At 37.4% G+C, this 19,757-nt stretch overlaps 1 protein-coding gene across 25 annotated transcripts in view; it reads left to right on the top strand.

The window, feature by feature from the left end:
• Dop2 (dopamine receptor type D2) overlaps positions 1–19,757 on the top strand; it is a 572,837-nt gene that overhangs the window by 22,854 nt on the left and 530,226 nt on the right. For 24 of the 25 annotated variants that reach the window (XR_004227947.1, XR_004227940.1, XR_004227951.1 and 21 more), the window contains 1 exon segment: positions 5,316–5,526. The gene's annotated coding sequence lies outside the window, so the exon portion shown is untranslated. 25 annotated transcript variants of the gene reach the window in all.

The raw sequence follows: 19,757 nt of genomic DNA, 5'->3' as shown, positions 1-19,757 counted from the left end.
CTTTGAGCAGCATCGACCGGTCATCCTCTAGATAGACTCTGCATCAACACCTACGTTCCTCTGCATCGGGTAAGGGAGTCTTGGATCAACTCAGTTACCTACATTCCTCAGCATCGATCTGAGGAGCACTTAGAGGTACTTAACCCTAGCTTCTACGTTTCTCTGCATCGGGCAGGGGAGTGAGAGCTCAACTCTATGACCTACATTCCTCTGCATCAGTCTGAGAAGCGTTTTGTATCTATTACCTAGTGACCTTCGTCTAGTAACAGTTTTACTCAGCTATTTCGCCATGTCCTTCCCTTCTATTCTTTTTATCATTTCTAACCTTCTTAAGAACGGTCCTTACGTAGTTGTTTAATGCGTACCAACTATCCTCCGACGTCAACATAGATGTCATCATTGACTTCGGTGTCGCTCTGGACTGGAGATAACATTCGAGTTCTTCACGCTGCATTTGGTTCTGCGAACAGTCACAGAATACATGAAGACAGCAGACATGACCCTGATAATTGTAAAAATCAAGGAAAACAAAGTAGAAACGTGTGAATTCTGCAATGGCACAACTCATACAATAAAAGATTGCCCAGATGTAACATATAAAAGATGTAACCAACGGGGACATGTGTTGAAATACTGTCCAATAATAATGGATAGAAAATTTTTAATGTGTGCAATTTGTAATAAAAATGATCATGAAGCTGAACAATCTGAAGAAGCTAAAATATTAATAGCACAACATAGAACAAAAAAATGTCAACAGGGTATCCAATGCCAGATTTGCAACGAAAAAGGTCATTCAGGAAAATACTGCCTCAAATTAATGGCTCAGCAAAAAGCTACGAATAATTCCAACGCCTCATATAAAAATCAAAGTCACAACTACTATAATGGTAAATATAGAAAGAACAACAATTATAATAACCAGAACAGAAATTCAAATAATCCTTATTGGAAACCGATAAGTTGCGAGTATTGTAAAGTGAGAGGACATTCGATACAAGAGTGCAAAAAATTTAGAAAATATGGCTCGAAGGCGGAAAAATTGCAGTTATTGTAAAGAAGAGTGACACACAGTAGAACGTTGTCAAGGAATCAAATCACTGGAATTGAGAGCAAATAAATTTTGTAGCTATTGCAAAAATATGAACCACACGGTAGAGGAATGCCTTAAATTGCAGAATCAGCAAATGAATCGTGTGGGAAACGAGTAAAGCCTATTCGGGACGAGTGGACGAGAAATAATAAAGCTAATGCACTCGAAACAAATGACACAGCAAATTCAATAAAAACTAGTGATTCCTATGAACAAAATGTCTCAAATACAGAGAAGTCGGAGAAATGCGATAACGAAGTGAACGTTACAAATATTAAGAAACTAGAAGTATATTATATAAAATTATATGATAGATTAGAATATGTCAAGATTACGAATCCGTATACAATAAAATCATGCAGCTTGCTCGTTGATAGTGGCGCACAGATAAATATAATTAAATTAGGGCAAATTTCTTCGACGGTGCAATTACAAGATAAACAAATATTGTTGACAGGGATAACGAGCAAGCATATAAAAACTTTGGGAATAGTTATTTAATTATTTTGAATTGAAAATATTTTGATTTCCATGTAGCACCAGAGGAATTTGCCATTCCGTACGATAGCATTTTAGGAATTAAATTAGTCAGAGAAAGTAAATTACGTTTAGATGGAGGATATTTAGACATAAATGATATAAAATTAAAACTACAAAGTGGAACAATTAAGAAGATATACACGTATATGGAGCAAGTACAAAACAAGGATCAGAATGCAAAAGTAAATAACGATCAAAACAAATTTCTTAATAGAATTTTAAAAGAAATCATTGATAAAAATGATATATATATGAAGGCTTAAAAGAAAATAAGTGGAGCGAGAGTAAAACTGAAAATAAATGTAAAGAAAATATAACTCATCAAAGTAATAAGCAAAGCAGTGTAAATGAGAGCATGGAGCAAGAGGCAGACAATTTCGACAATACAAAAGATTTCGAAAAAAGTGAAATAGTCATAGAAAATACTTTTTATGATGATGTGAAAACAGTCTTGAATACAATAACTAACGAATATGAAGTTAGTAATGATACTTAAGCGGAAATAATAAACGAAAATAACAAAGAGGAAAACAAGTCAGAAAATTTTCGGAATTCGATAAAAAGTATATTAAAAATTTCATACATAACATTAACGTAGGATTGCAAGAGGAGCAAAACTCGCAAGAACTCTATGCAAAAGCAGAAGAATCTGATTTCAAGGACATATTAACAACAATGAAAGAAACTGGAGAAAAATTGTCAAAAGCCGAAGAAAAATTTGATGGAAAATAATATCAATATATATCATTCGATATTGACTATATTCCTGAAGGAGCTCAATTAGTGGACAAACTTGGCAGACAACTATAGGCAGAAAGTATTACGAAAGAAATTACAGAAAAAATGGTGGTAAGAGGATTCAAGAAAGAATGGAACGAATCACAAATAAATATCCAGATGTGTTCTGGATCGAAGGAGGTGAACTAAGAACGAAGTAACGTGTAAAGTGGAACAACATGAAATAAATTCAACAACAGATAAACCTATTTATGTAAAGCAGTTTCCATTACAGCACAAAAAGACAGAGATTGCCATCAGTGAAACAAAGAAATCAGTCATAAATAAAGCAATCCAAAATACAAAAAGCCCATTCAATGCACTGGCATTAGTCGTGCCAAAGAAAGAACTTGTAACGGGAGAGAAGAGATACAGGTTAGTGATTGACTACAGGGCACTAAATCAGGTCACTATAGCGGACCCTTATTTACTTCCAAATTTTAACGAAATTTTAAATCTTATAGGAAATTAAAAGGAATAGTAAAAATGAGACCTTCAGATATAGAAAAAACTGCGTTTAGTGTACAGCCGTTGGGAAGATTTGAATTTCTTGTTTTACCGTTCGGTCTCAAGAACTCTGTTAGGACATTTCAGCGAGTGATAAATACAGTCCTAGCCGAATACATTAATAAAATATACTACAATTATATTGACGATATTATTATTTTTGAAGATTCAACGGAAGAATTGAATGAAAAATTTAATCTAATAGCAGAAGCATTGTTAGCAACAGGAATAAAATTAGAACCAGAAAAATGTGAATTTGGTACAGAAGATTTTTTTTAGCGCATATAATTAGCGAAGCTGGGATAAGGCCGGATGAAAAGAAAATAGAAGCCGTCAAAAGGTTTCCTATGCCTAAACATGTAAAGAGAGTAAGACAATTCTTAGGATTTGCTAACTATTATAGAAGATTTATAAAAAACCTTGCCGGTATTACAAAGCCATTAACAATATTATTACAAAAAGATAGACCGTTTATTTGGAAAGAAGAACAAAAGACAGCTTTTGATAAACTAGTAAATATATTATGTTCTGCACCAGTTTTACAATACCCACAGTTCGACAAACCATTCATAATAACAAGTGACGCAAGTCAATACGCCCTGGGATGTGTTATTTCTCAAGACAAAATAGGCAAATACAGACCTATAGCTTGTGCATCTAGATTATTGCAACCATCTGAAATGAAATATGCAACGTATGAGAAAGAGGCTTTGGCAATTATGTATGCCATAAAAACTTTCAAGAGTTATATCTATGGTAATAAATATGTGATTGTAACAGATCACAAGTATGGTTAAAATCGGCAGATAATAATGAAAGAGTACAAAGATACAGATTAAAATTGTTAGACTATGAGTATAAAATTGCATATAAAGCTGGAAAGCAAAATACGAATGCAGATGCATTGTCACGAAATCCAGTGGCGGAAGTTGGAATATGTGTTATAACTAGAGCTCAGAAAAAGTGAGAAGAGAATCAAATTAGCCAAGAATTGACCAATGAAGATAAAATTAAAATCGTAATTGAACAAAAGACAAAAATCAATAAAAAAAGTTGAAGATAAAACACGTAAACGAAGAAAAGGAAAGAACAACATTTTTGTATTATGTTTAAATACAGCTGAATCGGCAATAACAATTAAAACAAAGCTTATTAATTTATTTAAATTATTAAGAACTATATGTTTGCAAAAGAATCATACGATATTTAGTATATTGAAAGATATAAAAATAACAAATATAAGTTGGGAGGAAATTGAAGAAATTTTAAAAGATATTTTTAACGATACGAATATTAGAGTTATTATTTGTTTAAATAATATAGTTTATATAGAAATTGATAACAGATATAAAATATTTCAAATGTTACACGCGACTAAAATAGGGGGACACTCTGGTATTAATAGAACGTATAATAGGATTAAAGATAAATATTATTGGGAAAATTTAAAAGTAGATATTCAAAAACGGACACAAAGATGTGAGGAGTGTCAAAGAAATAAGGTTAAAAGAATAAAAACTAAACAACCTATGATTATTACCGACACGCCTTTAAAAACATTTGATAACATTTCTATGAACATAGTCGGACCGGTAAATGTTACTAAAAATAACAATAAATATATTTTATCTATACAAGATCAATTAACAAAATTTATAGTATTTGTATCTTTGCTTGATCAAATGGTAGAATCAGTAGCAGATGCTCTAATAAAAAAATTTATATGCACTTTTGGATCACCTAAACTTGTACTCACGGGAGGAGCAAACTTTACAAGTAAATTATTAAAACAAATAGCTCGAAGATTCAAATTCAAAAAGGAAGAAACCACGGCGTTTTCACCTTAGTCAAATAGCTCGTTAGAAAGAGCACATCATCCGCTGTGCGAATATCTAAAGAACTTTTCTTCAAAGAAAATGGAGTGGGACGAATTATTGAAATTGGCTTAATTTAATTATAATACTAGCGTCCATACTAGCCATACATTTACACTACATGAACTAGTTTTTGGTTATCCAGCTAGACTTCCATCTAGTGAACCATTAAAGAAAAATGAACAATTGCCTACTTTTAATGGTTGTCTGGAAAATTGAGTAACGAAATTAAAAGAAATTACAATGATTGCTCGAGAAAATTTGATTAATTCAAAAATGAAATCGAAAGAATATTATGATCGTTACGTAAATCCAATAGAACTAAAAATTCGCGATAAGGTATGGTTAATAAGAGAACCAAAACCGGGTAAATTCAAAAAGAATCATAACCTGAGGCCATACGAAATAATAAAAGTCAATGAAAATAGTAATGTAACTATAAATTATAACGAAAAACCAAAAACTGTTCATGTAAATAAGTTAAGCCGTTGCCATACATGATTCTAAAATAGTTTTCTTTCTAGGAAACTTGGACACAATGATTTCTGAAATTATTTCAATTTTCGCAATTCTTAAAACAAGTAAAGCTATAGTAGGATTCGATTGCAGGGCATCTGATCCAATCATCACCACGTACCCTCTACTTGATTCCGGGGAGTGCGATTTCCATCAAGAAGATGTAAACGCGACAAACGTCACCATACAACTACTACAATTGGCAGAATTAAAAAAAAAGTAAGAGTAATACAATGTAATATAGAAATTAAGCGTACGATATATCATTGCGGAATGTTCAGCCATATAGGTGCGGTAGAACAAGGCGTACAAGAATATATTTATGATATAAGCCATGATAATTGTAAATCAATCCATGAAACGGGAATATTCAAATATGATAATTTTCATACTATAGCTAATTTGAAAGTAAACTCAACCAAATCAACAGGAATCGAACTTGCGGGAAGTATTAAAGAAAATAAATGCACAGGTGCAGCATATTCGGATAGTTTTGGTTCATGGAGTGATGTTTTAGTACAGGGACTGGGAAAGACTGGGAAGATTAAGTTCAGGGACAGTATGTAATTTCTCGGAGCAGCATTGTATTGATATACAGGCTAGCCATACGTTTTGGTCAGTAATAAATACTGATAGTTGTTTCAAAAATAAGTATGACATATTATATGGAGGAGTAGCTACAAAAATAATTTCACGAAATCACGAGACAGTTTATACAATGAGTACTAATGAAATATCATTCGCGTTACCCATTAGAGAAAAGATTAATATTTGTGGTAGGATTTTATATAAAACAGAACTTCCAAAATTATTCATTGTACGGTAAGCGGACGCCACTCCTAGTGCACTTCGTTTGTACACAGAGGTGAGCAATCGGGCATACGACTTCACCTGCATCGCATCTGCCCATATTAGGGCTCCATATAGCATAATCGATGTGGTTACACTGGCTAAGAGTAACCTTCGCTTCTGAGTAGTCCTCTTACATTTGGCATCAATCGTGATAGAGCAGCGCCGACTTTTGCTGCTTTATCGCTGACTATTTCTAGATGTTGTTTGAAAGTTAGTCATGCATCGATGGTGATGCCCAAGTACTTGATGGTTGGTTGAGAAACTATCTCATGTCCATCTACCGTCAGTTCAATTTCCTCCATCTTCTTCCTACTAGAGATAAGAATAACTTCTGTTTTGTGGCTGGATAGTTCCAGACCCGTCTCCGTAAGCCATTCATCTATTATACGGGTCGCCTCTTCCGCTATTTCTGTCACCTCTTCTTTATGTTTCGCTACTACCACTACTGCTTTATCGTCATCGAAGCCCACGACTGTTGCTCCTTCAGGTTATTGTAGTCTTAGTACCCCATCGTACATGATGTTCCACGTCGGTGGGCCAAGCACTGATCCTTGGGGTACGCCTCCTGTAACTTTATAGGTCTTGAAACCGTCCTCCGTGCCATATAATAGGATTCGGTCCTTCAAATAGTCGGGCATCATTCTTCTTATATATAAGGGTACATCCTGTTTCCGGTGTGCTTCGTGTATTTTACTCCATTTGGCCGAATTGAATGCATTTTTGACATCCAATGTAACTATGGCGCAGTACTTCTTCTTTCCTCCCTTCCATCTTTTCCCCTCTATCGCTGTTTGCGCCGTGTCGATCACTAGGCTAACTGCGTCCAGGGTTGAACGATTCTTCCTAAAGCCATATTGGTGTTTCGCTAATCTACCTTTTCCTTCTATAAAATGATCTATTCTGACGCAGATTATGCGTTCCAGGATCTTACCTGGGGTGTCCAACATGCAGAGCGGTCTGTATGATGAGGAATCCTGGGGTAGCTTCTTTCCTTTTGGCAGTAGCACCAGACGCTGTTTCCTCCAATTTGTGGAGAATGTTTCCTCTTCCAGACATGCATTGTACAAGTCTACGAAGACCTCTGGATGAGCATGAATAGCATGCTTTAATGCAATATTGGGAATGCCATCCGGCCCTGGAGCCTTGTTGTTTCCTATCCTTCTGCAGGCGGCTAACAATTCCTTAATTGTGATCGGTGGAACAGCCTCTTCATTTGCACCTCTTTCGATGACTGTTGGCTCTTTCAGTTGCCTGGGGAACAGTGTGGTCACTACCCGGTGCAATGTTCCGGGCATTTTGGAGTGGGTACGTAGCTTCCTTTAATCTTCTTCATTACTATTTTGTAAGGTCGACCCCAAGGGTCCTGTTCGACCTCATCCTGTAGTTCTTTAAGGTACCGTCGCTTGTTTTCGCGGATTGTCTTCTTAAGCTTCCTCTTAGCGTCCTTCATTTCTTGTCTGCGGGCATCTACTATTTCCTGGCCTCTTCCGATTTATAGTATTTCTTTCTTGCCCGTTGTTCTCTTCTTCTGGTCCGGTGACATACGCTGCGCGCACTCTCAACCTCTTTGTCCCACCAATATACAGGTAGTCGTCTACAATTTGGCACTCTTCTCGGCATGGCCACGTCACAGGCTCGTGTGATATTATCCATCACCTATTCCGCCTTGCTGTTCGCTATCCCCGAGAGTTGCAATTCATCCAGTGCCAGCAGGAACATCTCCTTATCATAATCCTTCATTTTCCAACCGACACTGTTGGTCCTTGTACTCGCGCTGGGTCTCTGCTCTGATTTTCTTACCTCCATTATTATGGCCTGGTGATCACTATTTGTGTAGTGTTCACTTACGGTCCATTTGTCAATTGAGCCAATAAGGTAACTACTAACAAAGGTCAGGTCTACAATAGATCCTGCGTCTCTTCTTCTAAAGGTGTTAGTGCTACCCTGATTAACTAACACCAAGTCCAGGAGGGCAGATGCTTCTAGCAGTACTCGTCCTCTTTAGTATGTCCTTTGACTGTCCCACTCTACGGCCCATGCGTTAAAATCGCCTGCGATAATTACTGGCTTACTTCCCGCAATATCCTGCACGAGTCGATCTAACTGCCGCTCGAACTGTTCGATCGGTGCGTTAGGCGAAGCATAGCAGCTGTATACGTGTATTCCTGCTATCTTTGCACGAACAAATCCTTCCTCGCTGGTCAACATTTTTTCCTGGAATGTCATGTTCCCACATGCCTAGATCGCTGCTCTGCCAGTGTCGTCTGTTTCCCACGATGTCTCGTCCAGAGCCCTGTATGGTTCACATATAATGGCTACGTCGACCTCCGTCTCATGAACGTACGTTAAGTAAATCCTGTGCTGTCTCGCAGTGATTCAAGTTCAACTGCACTATCTTCATTATCTTCGTTTCTTCAACTTCTCTACTGTCGCTCGGTATACTGGGCATGTGTCAGTATACTGGGCAGCTACCAGTAGCATGGTCACTTTTCTCTGTTGCTCCTCTTTGTTGGCAGAGAACGCAGCGCGGTTTGTTTTTACAATCTCTTGCATTATGTCCTTCGACTCCACACGTGTAACAGTGGTTACTTCGATCCTGTGTTACTTTGCAGTTTTTGCCGATATGTCCAAATCCTAGACATTTATAGCAGCAAAGTGGACGTGCATTCCGCTTTATCTCTCATATTCTGAATACTACCCAGCCTATCCTGATTTTCTGCTTTGCGATCATCTGCTAAGCCATTTTTGCTGGCATTTGAATGACCGTTGTCTGCGTATCGCCATATGCCTTGCGCACAGACTTTACTGCCGTTTTCTTTACTGCATTTGAGCCGCAATCTTGAAACTACCTCCGTAGCGCTTCCACGATGTCCTCCTTAGTGGTTAAAACATCAAGATCCTTTACTTCAAAGACCTCTACATCTTACAGGGTTCTTACGGTGACACCCTGTTCTAGCACTTCTTGCACCGCTTGTCGAAGTTCCGTTGCCTTCCCTTCCGATGTGCGTTGGAGTTCCAAAAGTAGGTCACCAACCGCCGTTTTGCGTATTCTATTTATGCTATCCCCTAGCATCTTCAGTTTTAGGTCTGCTTTCATCTTTCGCAAGATATCAGCGTAGGACTTCCCGTCGGTAGCTTTTATTATTAGAGCCTCCGGTCGGGTTGGTCTTGCCCTTGGCGGCTTAGATTTTCTTTTTCCTTTTTCTTCTTTTTCTTCCTTGCTTCCACCCTCTGCCAGGGTGGTAATGTCCCTGTTGTGGGCGGTGGGCACTGAGTAGTGCTGGAAGTCGTCGCTAGTGGCGCACTCTAGCCATGCTTTGGCGTCTGTTCCTCTCCTTTTCTTTTCTTAATGGTCTCCTTCTGTGTAGGAGACCGTTCCTTCCTCTTCCTTGGCGTTTCTACCTCCCGTTTTTCTTCTGAGGTCAGCGAGGTCCGTGAGCTATTTGACATTATCAGTCCAAAGCTAGACTTGGTCTTGCTCGACGTTTCTCTTACGCTGATGAGCCGTTTCTAGAAAGACATGACCTTCCTCATGTCATCCTTAACACTCTTGTGAATGTTATTGGCTGGACCTACTTTAGCATCCATCTTGTCCAGGTGGTTCTGAATCTTGTCCACCAACTCTTCTTCCGCACGATCTGCTGTCTGAAGTTTAGACCATACCTCGTGCATTCCCCTGTTTATGACTCCATCACATCGTGATGCGTTACTTGAGGCTTCTCTTCTTTTGAGGGCCGAGTGGGTACCTCTATAATCTCCTGTCTTGTTTGAGTTAATTGGCTCCCCCCAACATCCATGCAGCCTGCGTCGGCCACCGGGGCTTTCACCCGATCGGAACCAACGTCGGGAGTGGGTTGTAAAGCTTGACCCGCTTGGGGCAGCGTTTTAATTAACTCACTGTCTATGACTGATTTATATTTGGGGTTTCTTCCCCTATCCTGTATCCTAGGAAGGAGCCCTTTAACAAGATGCTATCATCCGGGCCAGATGAGCATTGGTTATTTTAACGAGGTTGCTACTCCTCCCCCTCCGCCTTCCCCACATCTTGTGTGGTGGGGCCCAGGTGTGCTTGTGACCTGCGTAGCGGAGTTGTGTGTGTGTGCGCGTAGGGGGGGGGGGGGGCATTCTCTGTCAAACAGACACCCCCCTCCACACACACATATGTGTATACACGCACACACATACATATATATATATATATATATATATTAGGGTGTATCGAAAATTTAAACTGTTAAGAAAACAACTTTAATAGCAAAAAAAAGTTAGTATTAGATGAAAAAAGGTCGTACGTTCAAGGAGGGCGCGATAGATTAAAATTTTCCTGTCTGTATAGAGTGATCAATTTTGTAATCAATGTGTGTATAAATCGAATTGTGCAAATTTACTGTACGCAAAAAATACGTTTATAAAAGGTTACGCCATCTTTCCGTGTGACATTTAGGATTTATCGTTGCTAAGCTGCATCATACTGTTACAATGCCGCTACCCTAAGCGGGTCTTGGGCGTTGTCGTCCAGATCGGACGGGTGGGTGCCTATCACCACTACACAGCGCGTCCTTAGGTTGCGGATAGAGGAACAGCCCCTGAGAAAGAGGTTAGCTGCGAATAAATTGAATAAGCAGCCGCGGACAGCCGAGAGGAACAGGCGTGGGTGTGATGAGCCCACACTGTCGAACGCATTCATCTAGAAACACTACGCAAGCACCACAACAACAAAAACACTTCACATTATCTCTTATCTCTCAATCTATCTCTTTCATCACACATTACAAAAATGGGCCAAAATCCTGCTGCCGAGGAGGATGCGGGAGCGATGACAACTGCCCCTAAAGGGGATGTGTAGAATGATTCGTCACCTGGTCTTACGCGGTAACGATGCCAGCGAAGGCGCGCTGCCTTGCAGGGGGGCGTTAGGATGCGAGAATGAAACCGTAGTGTGTCTGACGACGAATTGACACTGTTCTCGTCAAAGTCGGAAAGCTCTCATACTTAGTTCTAGAGAGGTATGGGGGTTATCACCTCTAGAACGGTGGACTCACCTGTGATCGGAACAGGATCCGAAGCGCGCGGGTTTAACATAACATCATGGCTCAAAAAAATCAAATCCGAACCAAAAGGGACTTAAGGGTCGGAACTTGGAATGTTCGCAGTCTATACAGAGCAGGTCCGTTTAAAGAACTCGTAAAGGAAGCTGATAGGTACAATCTAGATTTGGTAGCAATACAGGAATCGCGGTGGCCAGATGGCGGAGTACTAGCATCGGGTAACTTCACGTACCTGTATGGGGCCGGGAGTGGGGAATCTCTAGGCACTGGATTTCTCGTAAGCAAAAGCATCATACATTCGGTTAAAAGTTTCAAATCCGTCAATGATAGGCTCTGGTACATCATTATCGAAGGTGAATGGTATGGATATGTATTTATTAATGTACACTGTCCTACGGAGGACAAAGAAGAAGAAGCTAAGGATCTCTATTACGAAACTTTAGAGTAGGTAATCGACCAGTTCGAGTCTTACGACACAAGAATAGTATTAGGCGATTTCAATGCTAAAATAGGTAGGGAGGAAATGTTTAGACCTACTATAGGGAAGGAAAGCCTGCACGAAGCCAGCAATGATAACGGTATTAGGGTCATAAATTTCGCGGTGGCAAAAGATCTTATAATCAAAACTACGTGTTTTAAGCACAAGAACATACACAAGGCAACGTGGACATCGCCGGACGGGGCGATTTGAAAAAAGAGGTCATACTAATGTTCTTGACGTAAGGGCTTACAGAGGGGCAGATAGCGACTCGGACCACTTCCTAGTAGTAGCCAAATTAAGAGCTAGACTAGTAGCGAATCAAAATAGTAAGCGAGCAAACAAGGTAGAAAGCTTCGATATTGAGAAGCTACGAGATGGAACAGAGCGAATTAGGTACCAGATAGAAATTAATAACAGGTTTCAGGCACTTGAAGAAGCAAACACATCGCCGGAGGGGAATGACGAACCGAATAGCTTATGGGGGGACATCGAAAAAACGGTAAAAGAGGCCGCGAACAAAGTACTGGGTAAAAAGAAAAAGCCAAAGAGCAAACCATAGTTTGACGAAGAGTGCGAACTCTGGTTTGAAAGGCGCAAAAAGGCTAAATTAGATAGCTTACAAAATAGAAGCGATAGGACCGTAGAAGAGTATTCTAACGTAAGGAAACAGACGAGCGCGATCTACAGAAATAAGAAGCGGGAGTATCAAAAGAATCTTATTAGGAGAATAGAAACTAACAGTAAGGAAAATAACCCCCGCGAAATGTACAGAGGGATTAACGCCATCAGAAAGGGTTTTAGGAGTAGAGCGCAATTGATGAAGGACGAAAACGGGGACCTCGTAACAAATGACAACGAATTACTGTCGCTGTGGAAAAATTATTTCGATAAATTATTAAACGTGCACGAAAATAGCGAAGAATTAGGGTACGAAATTCACACTGCTGAACCCCACGTGGAGGAACCGAGCTACCAAGAAGTAGAGGCCGCGATTAAAAAACTAAAAAACAACAAAGCCGCGGGAAATGACTCTATACCAGCTGAGTTGCTCAAATATGGGGGCGTCGAGCTCACTTTCAAAATCTATAAACTAGTATGTGCCATCTGGAAAAATGAAACAATACCCGAAAATTGGAAGGAATCTATCATTATACCGATTTTTAAAAAGGGGGATAAGACATACTGCAATAACTATAGGGGTCTTTCACTTTTAGCAACGTGCTACAAAGTTCTGTCAAACGTAATACAAGCTAGACTCACTCCATTCGCAGAAGATATAGTAGGAGATTATCAGTGCGGATTTCGGCGCAACAGATCGACGAGCGATCAAATGTTTACCATAAGACAGTTGTTAGAGAAAAAGTGGGAATTTTGCGAAACCATACACCAACTATTTATAGATTTTAAAAAAGCGTACGACTCTATTAAGCGAAGCAAAATGTATCAAATTCTAGTACTTCTCGGTGTACCGAAAAAACTTGTGAGATTAATTCAAATATGTCTGAACGGAAAGGTCCGAGTAGGCGGTAATGTATCAGAACCCTTCATGATACGCGATGGTTTAAAACAAGGGGATGGGCTCTCTACGGTGCTGTTGGACTTAACGTTAGAGTATGCCGTTAGAAAAATGCAGGTTAGCCAGCTGGGCGCAACGCTTAATGGAAAAACGCAGATACTAGGCTACACAGATGATTTGGATATACTGGGGGATTGTAGGGAAATGGTAGCAAGAAACGCGGAAATCCTCATAAAAGCGGTGGAGTATACAGGGTTAGAAGTGAGTGAATCAAAAACAAAGTACATGATTGTGGATAAGTTAGGCATCTGCAGAGGGGAGGAAGATCTCAGAGTTGGGAATTTTACTTTTGAAAAGGTTAGCGAATTCAGGTATCTGGGTACAACCATAAATGATAGAAACGAGATTAATGTCGAAATAAATAAGAGACTCCATTCGGGTAATGCTTGCTTCTACGCCGTAATTTACTTAAGTCGAGGCTGTTGTCTAAAAACGTTAAAATAAGAATATACAGGACAATAATACTGCCGGTGGTTCTGTACGGCTGCGAAACGTGGGCTCTCACTAAGCAGGCGGACAACGTTTTAGGGTATTTGAAAATAAAGTCTTGCGATAAATATACGGGCCGAAGAAAGATGAGAAAACCGGGGAATGGAGGAGACTACACAATGATGAGTTACACAATCTGTACGCGTCACCAAATATTAACAGAATAATAAAATCGCGCAGATTCTGATGGGTAGGGCACGTAGCGAGAATGGGAGACGATGGTAACGCGACCTCTAGGTAGACCTAGACGTAGATGGGAGGACAACGTAAAAGCGGATCTAGTAGAAATAGGACGGGTGGGTGTCGATCGGAGAGGTGCATCTTGGGTGGGGTTGACACAAGATAGGGCAGCGTGGAAGGCTTGCGTAGATGAGGAGATGAACTTTCGAGTTCTAAATGCCACGTGAAAAAAAAAAAAAAATAATTTTAGTCCTGCAATTCAGGTCGTCTGCTTATTATACCTTTTACAGCTTTGCAAACAAACCGCTCCTTAGACCAAAATAATGATTAAAATTTTGCACTAACAATAATATAAAAGTAGTGCAACCGCCTATAATGTAGCAGAAGCTAAATATTATCGTCATAGAAATTTGTTTCAGAGACTAGCCAAGTATTCAAGCTAGTATGATTTTCATTTTTGTTTAATTTAAGTAAAAACTTGAAAGAAGAAAAAAATATGCTGTGACGGCCAAGTGCACGTCAAATGTCTAACGGCTAATTATGTACTAAATGTAATAAGATTATTGTTTCAGCAAGCTGCCAACGAGCGCCGAAACGAGCGAGAACGTTAAACGAGGCAAGATAGAGACAGAGAGAGAGTGAGAGCATAGGTAGCGCGGTTGCCGCCTGGCCGCACAGCGTTGGCGAGATATGACAACGATGTGCCGACGGCCGGGAGAACCGCGACTAGAGTTAGTCTCGCTGCGCTATCCACACGAGTAGCTCGCGCTACTGTACACGCGGATTTGTTGTGAGTCCTGCGAGCATCCTGAGAGCGAACGATATTCGTCCGTGCGTTACCGACGAGCTGCTACGACGCCCGTCCGAACTGTACATCTCCACGTCCGAGACTTGACCACGTCCGTTGCGTCAAGTACTACTGCCACTACCGAGTTGTAAGTACCTGCACTCTCACTCTCTCACGTCGACAGGGTAATATCTCTCGTCTCTCTTTATCGTTCGTCGAAGTGTGCGGCGTTTGCACCACCGTGTATAGTTACAGTTGAATATACATTTCCTTATCTAAACTTCTCGTGTGTTATTTCCTACGACCCGACCTACGCCGCCTCCGCGGGCTCGTGTAAAAACACGTGCATGATCTGAGTCGGCCGAGCCGTGCCTTCTGCACGCCCGACGTTAATTTACAATAAACAGGACCCTTCTGGCCCTGGTTATAACACGGCAGGAAAGTATTAAACGAGTGTTATAATGCTTTTAAAATAAATTATGTTATAAATTGATATGAATTCAAATATACATTCTTGAAGGTAAGTTTCATAATATAAATAAAGAAATATAATGTTTATAAATATTATTCAAGCTAAAAATTTTAAAGTGAACGAGATAATAATATATTTTTTAACTTATAGTACATTAAATATTGAAAGATATTAAAAGCATCATTTTATTTTGAAAGTATTCGTTCTTTATTTTTTATATTGTTTCATATCGTTTGAAATATAAGTAGTACATTATTTCACACATAAAAAAGCTTTTGTCCCAGACACCATTGCGAAAAATTAGAAAAACGTCTCGTAAAATTATTTTTTGCATACGTTGTTCTTGCTGTTTATTAAATTTTTAATTTATCATTTTTCGACAATAATTGCACAAATTAAAAATTTTGTTTGTTAAAAATGTTAAGTGTATTTATGACCATTACGTTTTTTTCACCGTAATTTTTGTTATAGTTTTTCTAAATTTTTCACTTTTATTATTTTTACATTGATGATATCAGAAGTTTTGCAGTTGTAATAAAAGATAATATATAATATAATATTATAATACTTTTGCCCACTTTTGCCTTATTTTACTATAATTTGATAATATGGAGAGGAGTTATAGTGGAGAGGAGAATATCTATAATATTATAATAGTTTTACTAAATTTATCAAAGTTAGACAATATTTGAACAAATGTAAAAATTTCTTTGTAACAAATGTATTACAAGCGTATTTAAACTTTTTGCTTATACTATTATATTAAAGTGGAGTATCAGCAAATTTTAAAACATTTATTTAATAATATTAATTTCTGAAATTTTGTACGCATATTTGATCTCAAACAGGTGATACTTTCGTAAATTTTTGATAAAAATTAGATAAGATATAGCAAATAATTTATTTTAAACCCGTAAAATTCATCTTACTTACTAAAGTTCCTTGCACACTTGACTTAGACAAAAGAATAAAAATATACGTTGTACAATTTTAGATCATTAAAACAAGAGTAACTTTATCACAAACGAATACTTACAGTAGATTGTTTCAATATTTAATGTTACTAAAAATTAATACTTCATTTTCATTTAATGTAAACCAAAAAATAAAGAAACATTCATTAATGTATGTAAGCGATGTAAACCCTGGCAGAAAAATCCATAGCTTTTATTTTTTATTTTTACTGTTTTATTTTGTACTTGTATTTAGATTGTAGTAAAATTTGAATATTTATATAAATCCTAAAAAAAGTGTACCATTTCGTAGAAACGTGTAAAAAATATTGTAAAAAACTATTTCTTTCCTCAAAATTTGGAAAATTTACCATAACATGCATTGAAATACATATTGTGACAGGCGGAATAGCCCATATAATAGCTAGTCGGTACGAGTAAATGAGTTTTGCGTCGTTGGCTTAGTGGTATAGTGCACGCGCCTTGAGTTCTCGGGGACGTCGGGTCAAATCCCCCTCGTCGATTTCCTTTTTTTGCAATTTAGTTCCCGAAAACCCGTTACAATATATGAATTAAAAATAACAAAATTACATTCAAAAAATTATAAAATAAAAGAAAAAGCGGTGAATTTTGTCACCAGGGATCTAATATATTAATTTTATGCAAGTCAGAAAAATAGCTTGAAACAATTTTTAGAATTTTGCAAATAAAACATTTAAAATATTCGGCTTATACAGGTAATAAATAAATTATAAGTTCTTTATATTCAATTACTTTTCATCTCTCTAAAATAGATGTACTATAGTATAATTAAGTTTGATTAGTAGTTACGAACGATTTTTTAAATTAGAAAATGACAAATATATTGAATTTTTCACAACAAAGTATATGTTGTCAGTTATTTGGAGAACCAAAGCGATTTGGAGATTTATTAACATCTTATGAGGACGTAATAAAGAATTACTTATATCACAGACTTGAAATTAAAAAAGGAACAAATTACATTATAGAACCTTCTTTTCTAATGATTTCGAAAATAGTTATAAATGATTTACTAGATTTGTATAAAAAGGTAGCCATTCCAACAGTCACTTATCAACGCGTATTACAAATGTTAACAACATATCATAAAAAGTATATAGCTATGAAATCAAATATGAGAACAGCGAACAGTAGCGAACACATGAAAAAGAAAGTCCTTAAGTTTAAAGATCATGTTCATAATACACTTTCTGATATATCTGCTTGTAAATGTTTAACAATTGATAAGTGTTCATGTCCTTCAAATATGAAAGTACCTGTCGAAGTACAGCTATTTTTAGTTGACCAAAGAAGTGCAAGACACATGAGTATTGATAGTCTACAAATTAATCAAAATTCTCTAAACATAGAAGTGAGGAAAAGAAACAGACCCCGATCTCCTATTAATACGATCTTATCTGACGAAAGATATATTCATGAAAGTGATAATGTGGATAGCTTTGATTATTCAGCCCGTAGTGTTTGTACGCAAACATCGCCGTTTCTGAAACTATCTAGAACAATTCAAAATAGAATAAATCTTACGAACACTGTATTAACAAGACAAAGATATAATGTTTCAGCAAGAGCCACGGCAGCAATAGCTACATCAGTACTTATGGATTACAAAATAGTTGAAAAAAAATGATATATCACAAACAATTGATAAATCTAAGATAATGCGAGAAACAAAAAGAGTTGAAAAGACTGTTTTAACACAATATAAAGTGGCAGATGCAATCTCGGTTATAGGCGTTTACTTCGATGGTCGACGAGATAAAACGCTTGATTAAGAAAAAAAAGGCAACAAATTTTATCGAAAAGTTGTGACGGAAGATCACTACGCATTAGTACTGGAACCTGATTCCCACTTCCTCGGTCACATCACTCTTTCTTCTGGAAACGCTATTACTATTTGCAATACTTTATATGATTATTTGTTCAAACATTCTCCTAGTATACTTGCTGACTTTACTGTTATCGGGTGCGATGGTACACCAGTTAACACTGGTGTTAATGGTGGTGCAATACGTTGTCTCGAAGAAAAGCTAAACCGTCGATTCCAGTGGGTCATCTGCTTATTTCATTTTAATGAGTTACCATTTAGACATCTTTTTGAAAAAATCGATGGTTTGGCAACAGGTCCACAAATGTTTACTGGTATAATAGGTAAGAAGCTAAAAGAATGTGAAAATCTACCAATCGTCTCATTTCAAAAAATTTTTGTAAATATTAATTTGCCAATAAGTGATTACAAAATACTAAGTAAAGACCAACAGTATCTCTATCTTTGCTACGACGCTATAAAGTCAGGAGTCTGTTCACAGGATCTTGCAAATCGAAATCCTGGGCCCCTTAATTTATCTCGGTGGTTAACTACTGCAAATCGAGTTTTAAGACTGTACATGGCAACTGAGTCACCAATTTCTAAATTAATTGATATAGTTACCTACGTAATGAAAGTCTACATACCATTTTGGTTTCAGGTTAAAACTCAATCATCTATTAAAGATGGAGCCAAAAATTTCTATACTTTTATACAAAATACAAGATATTTGCCACAAAAATACCTTAATATAATTTAACCAGTAATTGAGCGAAATGCTTATTTCGCTCACCCGGAAAATATACTTCTTAGTATGTTATTTGATGATGATTATATCGTTCGTGTAAGATTAGTTCAGATAATCCTCGATGCAAGAAAACGACAAACAAATAATACTGTACAACGTTTTCGACCTCCTTCTATACAATTTAGTGCATCAAGTTACGTCGATATGATAGACAGCAACAGGGAAATTATTACTTCTCCGGCAGCATTATCACATATATCATCAAGTAATTTGAAGGAATCAAACAATTTATGAAAGTTGGACTTCTCAAGACTTCCAAACCACACTCAAGCCGTTGAAAGAATGGTAAAAGTTGTAACAGAAGCATCTTCAAAAGTTTTCGGAGAGGAAAATAGAAATGGTTTCATTTTATCAACATTACATTCAAGAAAAAAATTGCCGGTTTTCAATACAAAAAAAGACTTTCAGTGTATTTCTGTAATCCAAAGAATAAATTATTTAACGAATTAATAAAAACACTTACTTAAAAAAACTACACATTTTTACAGATGAAGAGCATTTTCTTATTTAGATTCCCTTTAAAATAGTTTCTAACAAAGATTAGAAAATAAGTAGTTAGTTTTAAAATCAAATGAAAATAAGTAAGGTACGCATATTTGGAAACTTTAAATGAATAAGGTTAGTAAAAATTTTGTTTGTACAATTTAAGCTGTATCTCAATCAGAAGAAGATACAGTGCACCAAAGCAGCAGACGAATACATTTATCGAGTGGAGATCCGAAAGCATTAATTGTGTTTTATTTAAATGTAAATCATGGACATTTAGAAAGTGAGAGGGTCAGAGCGCCGTAGGCGCCCAAAACGGACACGACTGCTGAACACATAATCCGAGTCAGAAAAAGACATCACCCCCTTGTTACATGCTGTGTTTATTTCAACTAGCGAATGAATAACCTTTTCTGCACACGGTAAACAAATTAGAAATTTAAGACTTTACAGTCTTAATTTTCAAGATTTT

This window comes from Nasonia vitripennis (assembly GCF_009193385.2).
Source record: "Nasonia vitripennis strain AsymCx chromosome 1 unlocalized genomic scaffold, Nvit_psr_1.1 chr1_random0006, whole genome shotgun sequence".
Lineage (NCBI taxonomy): Eukaryota > Metazoa > Arthropoda > Insecta > Hymenoptera > Pteromalidae > Nasonia > Nasonia vitripennis.
The sequence above is the reverse complement of the archived record's forward strand: the minus strand, read 5'-3'. Positions and strand labels throughout refer to the sequence as shown.